Consider the following 16525-nt stretch of genomic DNA (forward strand, 5'->3'; position numbering starts at 1 on the left):
GCCCACTAGCGCCATCTATGTATTACGTTGCAAGATTGCCATAAAAATATATTTTCGAACTAAAACTTTTTAAAATATATAGCATAAATATCAGGCTAATTTGTTTATTATATACCAATATTAATAACACTTTATAAATTACTAAATTTTTTATATATAATATTTAAGTTAGATGGCGCCACTTTCTTCACCCAGCATCTTCACCCAGCATCTTAAGCAACGCGGTCGAAATAGCCATTCTCCAAAAGAAAGTTAAGCCAGAAGTATTGTTAAGATAATGTTTTAAGTTTTGAACGTTTTAAATAGGATTTCGGGCACTCTAGTTATTGCTAATGGGAACTAAATTGTGCTAAGTATCTAACCGCGTAACTTTTAACATTTTATTTAGATTTCTAGGAATTATATTGGCCGCATACTTTCCAGGTAAACCTTTAGGCTTATAAATGAACATTTTTTAAAATATTTTAACGTTCTAGGATGTACGCCATTACTAACGGCCATTGGTAAAGCTCAACGAACAGTAACGGACTCATCATTGTCATTTGACAAGGTAAAAAACTATAATTTTGAGCTAGTATTTTGTTTTGGGTCGTATATATAAATATATATATATATTGTATTATTCAATTTAAATAAGGTGTATGATAGAAAGATTTATGGGAGGTCGGGGGGGTTAAACTGGGTACGAGGCCCCGTCAAAAAGTTACTCCAGCGCCCCCAAGTGAGGCGTTTTAGAACGTATGTCGGGGAAACATTAAGTTGTTTTAAGACTAGCTTTACACACATTTTTGGTGGAATATTTTAAAATAATTTGAATGTTATTATAAGTATATTACCATGTCGAGAGAGATCCCAGCTACTAGTAGATTGTTGATTTTTCATAAGAAACGTAAGACTTTTTATCAGAAACATTAACGAATTGTGAGAATACATGGAAAAAATCCCGTCCTTTTATATCAGTAAATCCAGGAAAAACTGGAAATCAGAATCAGGTTATCGATAACTAGAGGTGAATAGCCCTATAAATTAGAAAGGAATGTCATAGTATATAACCAGTTGTTAATATCGTATCTAATTAAAGTTTACGTGGTGGTTCAGGCTAGTAACCATATTATTTTTGAAATGGACGATCTATTTTTAACATTACCGAGTAACGCTTCAAGCGATTTATACCCGGAAAATACAGCGTCTACTTATAAAGTAAATTTAGGACGACCTTTAAATGTACCTTCAAATTTTGAAGTTGGAATTAGCGAAATTATATTACCGCCAACATGGGAAAATATTACAGAAAAAAACCGGTCATTTTTAGCAGTTTCCACGACAACCGTTAAAAACGTGCAACCGTTTACATACTTTAAAATATCAGTGAAAATGGGTAAAATTGAAGCGGAGAAAGACCAGAATGGAAATATCCTTCGATATAGTGTCGTGCGAAAACGTATTGCAGCGCTTAATGAAAGTTTAAAAGAATTCGGGCTTGATAATGAAATTAAAATTGAACTCCACGCAAAACCAAACGGTCTCTGTTGGAATTTGATAACCACCAATAACTACCATATTAGAATTCCCAATGGACCAATTAAAGAGCTTCTCAATTTTGAACCTAACATAAATCCATATCGGAAAGACGGATTTCATATTGGGTCATATTTTTGTACGAAACCTTTTGCTGGTTATATAAAGTCCTTGTCGTTAAATAACTTTAATTACATTGAAATTAGAAGTGATAATGTACAAGACGCCGCGTTTAGAGTCGAAACTCGAATTGATTATCAAATACCGACTGGTGCTTACTCGAGTGTCCAAGACATTTTAGACGCAATGATGTTAACCTTGGATGAGGAAATAAGGGATTAATTTAAATTAACCATTAACCATAATGGATCCGTTCACATTGGAGCCGCGGCGGGGTTTGCAATTATATTTCATTCATCTGAGAAAGGTCTCGGTGAAATGTTAGGCTTTACGCGCTTTAGTGAACTCTTGGCCAATACAGACAGTCTCTACGCTGCTGATTTATCAATGGGAGCCAGAACACTATATATATATTCAAATTTAATATACCCTCAATATGTAGGCGATACGTTTGCCCCTTTGATGAAAATAATACCGCTAGCTGGAAATGATAAACCGTTTGAAAAATCTATTATTTTTGACAAAATTGATTACTATCCTTTGAGAACAAATAATACAGAAATAGTTGACATTGACATGAAAACGGATTTTGGCGAAACAATAGCCTTTATAAACGGAAAAAGTGTCGTTAGGCTTCATTTGAGACGAAATGGCCGACAGTGAAAGTTATTTCAAATATTACCGCGAACAATATGGTGGCGGACCATTTTTTGCCGGACCTGTTTATCAACGGGGAAGAGGCGTGGGCGGAATTTTTAAAAAGCTGATAAAATATATAACACCCATTATCAAACCCGTGACCAATGAGGCTTTTGGAGTAGGCAAGAGATGGTGGCAAGATTTAAAACAAGGACATAACCCTAAAGCAACGTTAAAGAACAATTTAAGAATCGCCGGTAGCAATTTATTACATAAAGCGGCTGATCGATTAACGAGTAATCAGTCTGGCAGCGGCTGTCGTAAACGACGAACGGGCCCATTAGGAAACGAAAAAAAGTGTCCAAACGGAGAGTTACGAAAAGAACCAAACTTGACTTTTTAGGATAATAATGGCGGTTTACGAGGGAATGCTAAGTCAGCTGGATATTTTTCAACGCCCATTGGTCAATACTAATGTAATTACCACAACGGAAATAAGATATTTACCAACAAACAATTTATCGGACAATGGCCCTGAATTTTTTATTCCCGCGTCGGAAGATTTATATATGGTTTTATCAAAAACTATGTTAAAATTGAAACTGAGACTTTTACATAACGATGGATCGAATGTCCCCGCCGTTGAAACAAAAGTGGCACCAACGAATAATCTAATAGGGTCGCTTTTTAGTCAATGCGATTGTTATCTCGGGGATACTTCTACCCAGTCCGCGAACAACTACTACGCTTACAGTTCATACATTGAAAAATTAGTCAACTATGGAGAAGATGCAAAAAATTCGCAACTCCAAAACGGAATGTTTTATATGGACTCTACGACCAAGCCTACGGAAATGTGGTTAGATACGTTCAAGTCAGAGTCCAACGGGGCCCTGAAGCGAGGCTCAAGATCAAAAGAATCGCAATCCTTTGAAATAATGGGGCCCTTGTCTGTTGATATTTGCAAAATTAATAAGTTTATGTTAAACCAAGTTCCGGTACGATTTCGTTTAGTTAGAAGCCCGCGCCTAACTACCCTCATGTCTATGAAAGCAGGCAAAGATTATAAACTAGTTATAGACCAAGCGTACTTGTACGTGACAAAAGTTAAAGTTAATCCTTCAATCGTATTGGCGCATGCAAAAATGCTAGAATCAGATATTCCAGCTGTCTATCCCTTAACGCAAACGATTGTTAAAAATTTTAGCGTAGCGAGAGGCCTAACGAGTATAAACCGCGATAACATCATTTTAGGTAGATTACCGAAACGAGCTATTGTGGTTTTTGTCAAGGAAGATGCGTTTATCGGGTCATTGAATAGTAATAGTTTACAATTTGAACATTTAAACGTGACCGATTTGTCCCTCTCGGTGGGTCCTGATCGTTATCCTCCCGATGGGTTCCAAATGGACTACGACGAAGGGAATTATTGTTTACCTTATCAGAGTCTATTTTCCGCGATGGGGATCGATGGGGCCGACCGTGGTAATTTCATAAGTTTTAAAAATTTTAAATACGGGTATAACATGTGTCTGTTCGATCTAACAAGCGACAACAACGCTAGTGGGGATTATATGTCTCTTAGAAAGGACAGTAGTTTACGACTCGATGTGCAATTTAAAAACGCATTAACCCATAATGTGACATGTATAATGTATTTTGAATTCGATAATGAGATTTTGATAACACGCGATCGCAAAGTAATTTATAACGCCGAATAAAACCCATTTAAAGCACTTTACCTTAAGCCGTTTAACAATTCCTCGCGCGCAATCGTTCAACCATGTCACGCTCTCATTATCTCTCTGATAAACTGGAAATTTTTCTTTCAAATGACATTCCGGGTACCGATCTTAAAATTAAACGCCAAGGGCATAGAAAATACGTTTCATTTAATCTTAACGTTTGGGAAAACTTATGGACATTTTCCGATGAAATTGACACATTCTTTGACTTGATAAAACCCCCAACCCGATTTCATAGTTGGCTAACCGATTACGTAAAACTCGAAGGATTTATATGTCAAAGAGGTAAATTTATTGATTTGCGTTCGCACGTCCGCGGAGCTAATGACAAGTATAATGTCTTGTACTCGACTTCAAACGGTTTTGCAATGTGTAAAACAAGCTGGGAGCGGTTAAAAATTATTCGTTTAAGTCTTAATACGGAAATTCAGGAGAGAAAAAACTGTTACCTGTGAATGAAGAAATGTATTATAGACGAATTAACCGGGATTCTAATGTCGTTAACGGGATCCTGTGAAAATACAGCTTGTCACTTTCAATTGGCTCATGACATTACGTGCCTTCCCGTAGCTTCGCATTGGTCTGAAAGGCTTGAGGCGAATGTGAAAAGAGCTCTTCCTCTGGTCAATTATCAAAAGACTCTAAATAATTTTAACGAAAACTACCCACATTGTTCTTTAAACATACATAATTTATTTTATGCAATGGTTCACGATGTAAATGAAATTATTACAGAATTTTTGTTTTAATAAATGGTATAAATTTAAGAATATGGTTTGTTTAATTTTTATTACAAGTTAAAACGTCAAAGCGCGCGGCCATGAATAAAACCATAGAGAAAGTCTATTACGATACTGAAAATCCAGGGGGATTAGGCGGTGTCAAGCGATTAGAAAAAAGTTTGCCCTTAATTCCAAAGACCAAAATTAAAAAATGATTGTTAACGCAAGACCCCTATACGTTGCATAGAGACCGAAAGCTTAAATTTGCTCGTACACCAACATATGTGACGTCACTGAATGAAATTCATCAAATGGATTTAATAGTTTTGGACGAGTTGAAACCGGATTATAATTATATTTTAGTTAACATTGACGTTTTATCGCGCTTTTTATCCGCGTTACCTTTGAAAACAAAGAGCGGGAAAGACGTTCTACAGGCGCTAAAAAAATTCACAAAGTTAATAAACCCATGAAAATTAATACGGATCAAGGGAAGGAATTTCTTAATAAGACCGTACAGGATTATTTAAAAAAGAACGATATAAAACATTTTGTAAGTTACGGGGACATAAAATGCGGAATCGTAGAACGCGCCAATAGAACTCTCGAGAACAAAATATATCGTTTAATTACTAAAACTAAGAAACCAAATTTCATTAAGGATTTACCGAAAATTGTTAGATCATATAATAACAGTGTACACAGGTCGACCGGGTTCAAACCGTGTGAAGTAACGGTTGATAATGAGCATTTAGTTTGGAAAAATCTTTACGGTAAAAAATCAATTAGGGAAAAAGCCAAATTCAAAGTCGGTGAACGTGTTCGATTAACAAAAGCCCCGAAAGCGTTTACTAAAGGCTACAAGGGATACTGGTCGAAGGAAGTGTTTACTATTAAGAGAGTGATTAATAGACCTCGTCCTGTTTACGTCATACAAGATCAAAATAAACAAGTCATCTTGGGTTCATTCTATCCCGAAGAACTACAAAAGATTCTATCATGAATACTAATCAGCTTGATGAATTTTTGAAATGTGATTATAGAACGCGCCCATTTTATATTGGTACATTTTCCAAAGACGCGATTCCCAAAAAACCGCCGAAACAGAAAACGTATTGTTTTATTATAAATACGGACGATTCGACGGAACCAGGTTCTCATTGGGTCGCTGTGTTTATTGAATCGGGAAAAGGAGAATTTTTCTGTTCGTTTGGAAATTCACCTGTTACGTACAATTTTAACTTGGGTCATTTAGCTAAAAAGTGGGTATATAATAAAAATATTATCCAATCGATTGACTCGGAAATATGCGGTGCGCATTGTTTATTTTATATCGTATGTAAATGTTCGGGGTATACTTATAGAGAAATATTAGATATGTATAATGATACACTATATATCAATGACATAATCTCGTTATGGAATATGTGTCTGCATTTAATGAATCACGAAAATAAATATTGTAATCAATACATTTTTATTGTATCAATCTTTCCATTTTTTAAGAGGGCTTAATGCGCGACGTCTGTTTTTAGGTGTCTACTACTTTAATCGGTTTATTTATGATACTTTTCATTTGATTTTGAATAATGTCTATTAATTTGGCCGTATCGCTAAAATAGCTATCAGCGGGGACTAAAACGAATTTTTTCATCGATTAATAATACGGTTAAGAACCACGGGAATTAATGAACCGAGAATTGCACCCCAGAATCCGCCTCGCTGAGATATTAGAATTTTTCGACGGTTTAAGTCGGTTAAATTTTTACGAGCAAGATTTCTGATGCACGCTTTATAGCGCTGTAATATTTTTTCCTATTTGCGCCTACAGGTAGCGCCCCCCGGGTAATATTAAGACAAATATTAGAAATAGAGTTTAATTGTTCGGGACTAGCGTTTTTAATTAAAAATTTGCGCTGACTGGGGGAAGCTTTTTTAATGAGCGTTAAATAAGGTTTATGTTCCCGTATCGCTCGTGGCCAAGTCATCTTACGTAATGAAACAATTTTATAAATACATTCAAATTTATTCAAAAAACACAAAGAATTTATACAATGAAAACATTTTCACATATTTTTATAGAATATATTTAACATAATAAATTTTTTTTAAACATTATTTTTAAACCCGTCACCATTACCTTAGAAAAGTTATCATTGGGCCCTCTTCAAATAAGCAATTTGTTCGCACTTTGAAATGTTCTGGTGTTTCTTGATTTAAATCTAAAACAATATTAGAATAGGGTCGGGAAGGAGTTACATTATTGTACACAGTACTTAGAAAATTTGGGTTATTAGGAAATACTTGTCGACTGAGACATTTAATCTGACTAGGATCACGCGGACTCTTAAATAGAACAATGTACGATGAGTTCAAGCTAATATCGCGAGCCGCTCGACCTTCACCAAAAACATTTTGGGTTAAGAATAATATAGTTAAATTTAAGTGGTGACTACCAACACGAAATAATTCCGAAACGTACGCGTTATTTAAACAACTCTGAGAGAGATCGTCGAGAACGAGCAAGTTATTTATAGAACTATCAAATATTTCTTCCGGTTTCTCACTTAATAAACCCTGATGAAACTCGATATCAGGTATAATTTTTTTAAGCTCATTGAATTTTTCCGACCAAATATTATAACAATAAATGATTCGCTCGGGAGGTTTCTCGAACAGCGTGTGTCGATTTTTTAAAAGCCGAAAAGTCCAAACTGTTTTTCCGCATCGACTCGGTCCACTGATGAGGAACGTGGTCGGTGATTTAAACTTGAGCCGTGTTACTGACATTTTTGTAGCCGAAGGGAATACTGGTACCATCGCTCTTGAAGATTCGCTTGTTAGACGTAAATCCAACGAGTTTTTCAGCAGGTTTTTGGAATATCTGCCCCGTTTTTAAACGTTTCACGTTAAATGGGACTTCGACGCTGTATTTCAATTGTTGGTTGCGTGTAGCGAGGTCCTTCAAAGCTTCAAAGTTGACAATTGACTGATTTTTTTTAGTCAATGTAATGCCCTTAAGTTTAGTGACAATCTTTCCAGATTCGAATAAAATTGAATAGGCTTTACATCCCAAGGAAACAAAGGCTTTTATATTTTCATTAGGATACTGGTCAGCCAATGTACCTAGGGTAGTCCCTAGCGGAATATATAAATCTTTACTCATATAAAGAAAAGCAGAGTCAGTATCGACGTAATTTAAATTAGGACCAATTTGAGCCATTAATTTGTATAATTTAATACGGCCGTAACTAGCTACAAACGCGCCTATCGTTGGTGACCCTTTCCGATAAGTTGGAACGTAGTCTTCCCGAAAACGAGTGGTGACTAAGGCTATATCATCGTCTAGTAGTTTAAAATCCGTTAATTCTTTGGTTTTATCGGCCAAAATTTCGACTAATTCCTTATAAGAATTAATAAAAACACTTTGGCCTCGATTTAAATTAATGGAAATTTTTGCCCCACAGAAAGCGGGATTATCGGTTATATCGTCTAACTTTAAATCTAACCCGTCAATTTCATTAAAGTCTCGTAAATAATTAAGTTTTTGTTCTAATGTAATTATGTCTTTTGGATACGACGAATTTTGAACTTTGATTTTGTAAAAAAGCCGAATATAGTCATCGAATAGCGGATAATCTTTATCGAATGTCTCTTGATAATGATGTACTTCGTGAATTGTAATAATTTTGTAACCGTACTCTATCGCTAGATAAAACTCGGGGGTCGTCCACACGTCGGTTATGCTACGCTCTCGATCAGTATGGGTACATTCGAAATATTGTTCAGCTGCACATTTGTAGCAGAGAGTATAATAAATTTTACTATTAATTTTAGCTGAGAGAATAGGGAGGTTTAAATTGGTAGGTGGCAGCACCGTAGCTTTAATCAGACCAAAATAAGCGTTAACGGCAAAATTAAAGTTACAAGTTATAATTTCGGGGCCCGATTTGGGATATTTATAGGAACTCATCTGGACGGACGGGTACATGCTATTGAAATCCACGGGAGTGGCTTCGGCGTAAATTACAAAGTTTTCGACCCTCCCCCCACGAATGGCGTCTCTCGCACCTATCGGTTTGGTAAAGGGTAGGGAATCGCAAAAACTCGCAATTGCTGGGTCTTCTACTAACTCATCATATTCGTGCTCCCATATACTAATAAACTGCGCATTAGGTCTTTCCTTTTTTAAAAAAATTCGCGGTCTTAGGTTTTGAGATAAATATTTAAATTATAATCTTTTAACTGTTTATCGTAAGCCTGGTGATCAGTGTGCAATGGGCATTTATGGTAATGGCAGCCGTAAAATTCAGCAATTATTTCGGGCGAGGAACAATAACCGTCTAATCGATAGGGATAAATGACATGTTCTCCACCTAGCGATCGAGCCGTTTGAAATTTCACGTTGAGTTTTTTTACCAAATAAGCTAACCATTTTAGGGCCTTGACACTATGTCGTTTCCTATAACCCGTCCCCGGAACAATCGCGATAGTGTTTGGTTCGACAAATCTACTAAGGAATAAATTTGTGACTGCTCCCGGTAACGTTATGGCGTTTGACCCTAACAAATCAAAATCGACTGTTTTTAAAAATAAATTTCTAAAACTATCGAATCCTTTTTGTAAAAGTTTAACGTCATCGATCGCGTATTCGGTTAAAACTTTATTTAGATCAAAAACGACGTAACGCTGGGAATCGTACCAATGATTAAATTCTACGATTTCCTCGTCCGTAAATTTGTCGATACCAAAATATTCTTTCTCGGGGAGGACGCCGATGTAATCTAAATTGTCTTCCGTAGCAAAAGAATAACAAAAATAACCTTTCTTTTGGACAATCTTAAACGTTTTCGAGAAATTTCGAAGGGCTGTAGGTAGCAACATGAAACTATCGATAAAGGCTATTTTAAATTGGGCGAGAAACATACCCAGGACTTTGGAACCGGTATAAATTATCTCGCGTTTAATTTTTCGTTTTAATAGACCGTTAAGAATAAGCAACGTATCGAAACCACTCCCGAAATGGCTAATTAATATGACGTTTTCAAAGACCGGCCTCGTAACCGTATCTCTTTTCCGACCATTAACTATCACCTGGCATGCTAATAAATAATCTAGGAAATTTTGAACGCAATCAAAGCCGTGAAATTTCCGGTAATCATAATTGGTCGAAAATGGCGCTTCTTGCATCGCGGAAATGATTAAAATTGGTCTAATTGCAGTGTCAGTCGTTATTGTCTCGAAATCAAAATAGCATAGTCGTTTCTCATTTGATTTTATTTCTAATGGGCGGACGTGACACTCGTTTTTGGGATGCTCAATTTTGCAAAAAGCACATTTGTTGTCGCAATTATGATTACCTTCATAGTCTTTCCCGCAATTCAAGCACCGTTTTAAAACCTGACAGGTTCCTAGTTATACGTGTTGGGAGAAACAATTTGGTCCGGCAAAATACCGATTACAGTCATAACAACGGGTAGCCTGTTCTATACTGGGGTGGAATTCGAGGCCACGACAGCGGCGGCATTTAAGCTCGGGTCCGCAGTCGTGACTTTTTTCTGTTTGATGTTATAAAAAAGGACTAGACAAAATTTACAGAAAGATTGCGCTCCAAACATGGCCGAATAAGATCGTACGACGTGGGTGTGGTCTTTAATTTTTAAGAGGGAAATTTGTTTTTCTTTGAAGGGCCCAATAAACACTTTATCGAAATTATCGTCCGCCGAGATTAATATAATTTGGTAGACGGGTAATATATTTTGGAATCGATTAATGTCTATTATTTCTACGGGGCCTTCGGGAACCACCGCTTTGGCGTGTAATTTTTTGGCTTCAAGTTCTTGTTCGGGTTTTTTCCCGTTTCTAATTGTCTTTAAATCGTTTTGATTAAAACTAGCACCCTGTCCTAAACTTTTTAAATGCTGATAGTCGGCCAAAACTCTTCCCACCGCCAGGGCTCTCGTAAAACATAAATTGTCCGTATTTCTAATGGGGATAAATGTGTTACCTTGGCTAATATACTGATCTAAACATTCATAACTTCTTGTTCTAACGCTGCGAGGGGGACCTCTCATAGGGGTATCTTGAAGAAATATTAGGTCGAATCGGAGGGGTGAATCTAGATAAATGGTTTTTACGGACTGCGCTACCTTTTCAATCCCCGTTAAAATTCTCTCAGCTGTCAACTCATTAATATTCATTAATTGGAAATTTATCGGATCTTGCAGCTCATCGGAAATTACCACCACCCTGACGCGCGTGTAGCCTAAATTATCGGCCGTAATTCTATCTAATATTGATTGGAAAATACGGGTCAGTTGGTTACTGATATCCGCGTGGTTTAATTGGTCTAATTTTTTAAAATTACACTCGAATAGCATAGATTTACACCTATACTTTCGAGAAGAACTGGCAATTTTTTTATCTATTGAGTAAAAATTTTTAGGATTGAAACGGGTGCTAAGATCGAGGGCCATGGTGTTTTTAAAGTCCTGCGTAAATATTTAATACGGTTTGAATCGTTGTCGCGACGTCGTAAACTTCGCCGGAATTCTGCAAGTTTAATAGTTTTTCGTAGTGACGTCCACGGTTCTTGTAAACGAGAACTTCACCTCGCCGACCCGCTAGAATTTCAACCTTCTCGTTTCTTAGTTGAAAATCACCTTCTTCATAAACTATCTGTTCTAGATACTCTTTTAACTCATACGCCGAATCTAGTTTGACGCAAACGCCGTCTTTCGTCGCGGTTGGCCGATCGCTATTTTTGACGTAACGTCTTACGTCTAAATACAAGTTATTTTTGAAACTTGCAAATTTTTATCCCGAAATTTTTATGGCGGGAAAACTCTACGACTATATCCGTCCAGCCGTCGTCTACTGGCTTAGATGGACCGGCTTGAGATGGACCTGGTTGAGATGGGCCTGGCTTGGATAGGGTGCTTTTGGGTGGCGCATCAACTGGTTTGAATGCCGATTGTTTAGAAGGGCTATCGAGTACCTCGTGGCATGTTAAATCTATGATAACAGGTTGATTCTTCGGGATGTCTACTTCGAAACGAGTTTTCTTAATATTTACTTTATTTCCGAAATCTAATCGACGACGGACCTTATTGACCTGGGAGCAGGGGGGTGTTTCGGATTGGTTCTAAAAATTAAACTAAATTAAATGGTGTAAAAAATAGACTGAATTAATAAACTATTAATTTGCGGTCAAAATCCATCGTGCCAGAATAATTTCCTAACAATAAACGGTCATTTAAAAAAGGTAATTCCCCAAATTTTAAAATGTACTTACAATTTCTTCAAGTCGAATGCAAGTTGTGAAATAAATGCAAATAAAGCGCGTCCCTCTATTTATAGTCGCAAAACCCCCTAGCGGGACGCTTAGGAACTTCTATAACACATGCTAATTTATCTAACGCTTTTATTAATACATGCGTAATTTTTCGTAATAAACAAAAAACCCCTAGCGGGACGCTTAGGAACTTCAATAACACATGCTAATTTATCTAACGCTTTTATTAATACATGCGTAATTTTTCGTAATAAACAAAAATCCCATAGCGGGACGCTTAGGAACTTCTATAACACATGCTAATTTTCATAACGGTTTTAGGTACTCGTAATTTTTCGTAACGGTTTTTTTATATCAACATGTGGTAAATTGTTAGGAAACTCCATTTTCTAACGGTTTTGTAACAATTTTTACGTACTCTATTAACGTAACGGTTTTTTTAAATATATCAATGTTTTCTCGAGAAAAATTCCATACACGAACCTAACCTCGAGCTAAAGAAATAGTAAATCAAATATTTAGGTTAAGATTACCGGGTATAAAAGGCGCGATTTTTTAATGTTTTATCACATTTCGCTCCTGAACTACAATGTAAGTTGTAAAACGTCTTAATACGAACCTTTTCAACAAAAATTTAAAAATTTAGGGCTTCCAACATTACAGCAGATTTTATTAAAGTAGTGAAGGGGAGAGGACGCGGAAGTAATGTACTTTTGATAATATACTGTAAGAAGTAATTGATAATTATTAAATTATAGGAGAAAACGCGGACCTAGGACCAGTTCGAAGTAATTATTTTCTATTTTTTATTATACTTTTATAAAAATTCTAACAATAGGACCCGACACGCTGCCACCACCCTCCACGCCTTCGGACCCACCAACACCCAGGAACTCCCCAACGCCCTCGAACTCTCCCACAATTCCATATCGGGAGATTTTGATCAACCCGTCATTGTCGGCGGAAATGCGAGTACTGGACTTGAGGAAAGGTAATTCGTGAAATATATTTTAATACGTATGAAATTATAATATGAATTTTTTCTAGCGCCGGGGATCAAAATCATCGTGGAAGGGGGTAATATATTCAACATGTTTTATTATATAAGTAACTAATTTATGTAATTTTAGGTGGCGCCCTTAAAATTTTAATTTAAATAAACTGTTTATATTTATTTTTGTCTCTTTCTTAATAAACACGTTAGTTGTATCATATAAACCATTTTCATACAGATTGGTTAAAACGTACCATTCCTAATAAACCTTAACTTGTTAATCGACGCTTACAATTTCCCGCGCTTTTCTAACCGAAACACATGTTAAATTCGCGCCAAAACTTTAACAGTTCAACCATATAGCTACCAGGTCAATTACCCCTAACGGTTAATTATAAAGGTACAAACATGTAATAGACCTATAGAGTACAAACTATACCCGTTTCCCCGCCAAAATTATGTCAAGTGTACATTAATAAACCTAAAGAGTTTAACCACTTGTTGATCGACGCTTACACTTTCCCGCCAAAAATTAATATTCAAACATATAACCTAACTACTTGTTGATCCTAAACACATGTTACTATACTATCCATATAACAGGTCAATGACCCCTAACGGTAATCCATCTAGTTAAACAATACCACGCTCATTAATATTCACCCTTTTGACCTTGAACAGGTTGATTGACAGGTCGACTAACTAGGTTAATTAATTAACACCTGTGCTCATTAATTATTCAGGTCACGCGCGCGTGACACGCGCCCGAGGGGGGCGGAAACGCGATTCCCCGCTTCATTCCCCCCCGTCACGCAGCTGTGGACGCGGTAGCCACGCCCCCGCTTGGCTAGGAATGGGGCACATAACTACTCTTGCTTATATTTTGATTTCACATGGTTTAAGGGCTTTGGTATTAAGAGCTGCAATGATAGGGTCTGTCGTTTTGGTTTAAAGGAACATGCTCTTTTCAACCCTGTAGTTTTTGGTGGGATTTCACACCTTTTGTTGTTACCAATATATGTATACATATCTTAGTAATCAAAATGAGAGAATGAGGTTTATATTCTTAAAGAGTATTGCGTGGTGTAAAAGGGAACGATGATTATCTTAGAAAACGAACGGGTCCATTCGGTTGATTGCCCTAAAACGAGCGTTTTCTTCCGGCGCAGAAATAACGAGGTATTGGAACTGGCTCGTAACGGGGTGGGAGAATAATGATGACCAGTGATGTGGTATGAAGAAATTTTTTCACTGCGTTTTTGGGAATATACCTATATATTATTCGATTTCACGACGTTTATGGGCTCTAAATACCTTGCTTATATTTTGGTTTAACAAGGTTTAAGGGCTTTGGTATTAAGAGGTGCAATGATAGGGTCTGTTGTTTTGGTTTAAAGGAACATGCTCTTTTCAACCCTGTAATTTTTGGTGGGATTTCACACCTTTTGTTGTTACCAATATATGTATACATATATTAGTAATCAAAATGAGAGAATGAGGTTTATATTCTTTAAGAGTATTGCGTGGTGTAAAAGGGAACGATGATTATCTTAGAAAATGAACGGGTCCATTCGGTTGATTGCCCTAAAACGAGCTTTTTCTTCCGGCGCAGAAATAACGAGGTATTGGAACTGGCTCGTAACGGGGTGGGAGAATAAGGGTTTGGTTGAATATATTTCGGTAGATTGTCGAGAATGAGCAGCGTTGGTATCAGTTCCTAAAACAAAGGTTTACTTTTGTATTTCACAACTCTAAATTTGGTTCAGAAATGTGGGTGGTTTTTTTACAAGGAAAAATGAGCTAGTGTATAATAACATCGTATCATATTTGCAATGAAGAGGTCGGACGATTTATCATTCGTCATCGGAGTAAATATTTAAAGAGCGCATAACAATTATGTAATTAAAGAACTGGCATATTTGGTTTTGGAAACTGGCGAAAATGCTGTCAACTCCTTTAGAGCCCCTTTTCCGTAATCCGAGTTGAGCATTCACGATTAAAGGCTTTGCCCTTGTCTCTCCCGCAGTATTTGCGGAATAAACTAGAATGAAGGAGATTTAGAACTGGAATATTTGCGCGAAATAGTTAAACGCATAATTGGTAAAGTGACGTTCTACCTAAAAGGACTAGAAAGAGGCAAATATCTGTCGAAACGTATCGGATAAGAAGTTATTAACGTCGGAGAGTTAGGGCGCCACCAATTAAATAAAATATCACCCGATTTGTGTCCATGGTCATAAAAACACCAATTTGTTCCTTCGTTGTTTAAAGCGTACAGAATATCCCTACGGATAAATAAAACAACAATTTATAAGTATTTGAAAATTTTATATTATTTCTATCAATGAAATCTTTAATCCGTGAAGTATTTTGGTTTTGCTTATTCTATATCGGCAAGATAAATTTGGAAATTTAGGATAAACAAGTAAAATTAGAAGTCGACAAGATATATTTGGAATTTCGGGTTTAAGAATTAAAATGAAATGTGAACAAGATATATTTGGAAATTCAAGGAGAAGTAGTCAAATTAAGAAGAACATTCAGTTTATAGACCTATGGCAGAGTTGTATCCTTTAAAACTACAATTTTCGAAAGAAGAAGATTATAGAACTTCGTTTCTCGCTCGTTCCAAGTTTAAACAAGTTTCGAGCGGGCAATGCAGCACCCCGTCGACGTAAATGGTGCTATTTGGATTTTACGCTTTTTCTCCCAAAGTCGTAAATTACCGATAAATCGAGTTTGGAGCTCTTGACGCAATTGTTAAAAGATAGTACCCATCGAAATTTTGGGTGAAGTATGATCAAAACGTCGGGAAAGACTATATCAACTGACACGTTGGTTTTTACGCGGTGCTGGAGCATTAAATAAAAAACTAGGACTGGCGTCCCCCTTTGTTGAGGTAAATATCAATTCTAAGATGAAAATAAATAAATGTATCACTCAAGGTTGAATTTTTTTATAAAGAATCGACCGTGTCTCAGGACATGGAAAGAAAATTGATTGTATAACATCTCCACCACCATCATCTAACCAACTGCACAATACAAATGCGCAATACAAATGTCACCAATCTGCCATCGCCCATATCTAAATCGTTCGAGATGCCCTTACCAATAGCGTCTTTCTCTAGTTCCTTCCTTCGTTCAAGTCCAGCAATTCCTTTAAAAATCGATCATTCGATGCAATCACACCAGTGAAACCGAATAAAATCAATCATTGTGGAATAAATGGCGAAGGCCACGTATAACAAAAACACTTGTCAAATCTCGGACTCCGAGATCTCATCCGGTTAAACCAAAAAAAATCGGATTTCCTTCGTTTCTCAGTACTTTCTAAATTTTTAAAGAGCAAGTTTGATGATCTTTCCCCACTTTTTGTACTTCTTCCTTGTAAAATACATTAGCTAGGTAACCTTTTTCTAAGAGACCTTGCTGGGTGCTAATTTTTACCATGTCGCCAATTTCGTAATCAAACATAACGAGTGGACTTAAGT

The 16525-nt window shown here is 36.5% G+C and overlaps 1 long non-coding RNA gene across 1 annotated transcript; it reads left to right on the forward strand.

Moving 5' to 3' along the window:
- The first annotated feature begins 219 nt into the window (after window positions 1-219).
- Window positions 220-13212, forward strand: LOC149945842 (uncharacterized). Its single transcript, XR_016480564.1, has 6 exons — window positions 220-423; window positions 477-550; window positions 12797-12826; window positions 12877-13029; window positions 13086-13115; window positions 13169-13212. It is a non-coding gene; the product is annotated as an uncharacterized LOC149945842 (long non-coding RNA).
- Window positions 13213-16525: the final 3313 nt, after the last annotated feature.

Source organism: Leiobunum rupestre, chromosome 4 (genome assembly GCF_980474605.1).
Source record: "Leiobunum rupestre chromosome 4, qqLeiRupe1.1.hap1, whole genome shotgun sequence".
Lineage (NCBI taxonomy): Eukaryota > Metazoa > Arthropoda > Arachnida > Opiliones > Sclerosomatidae > Leiobunum > Leiobunum rupestre.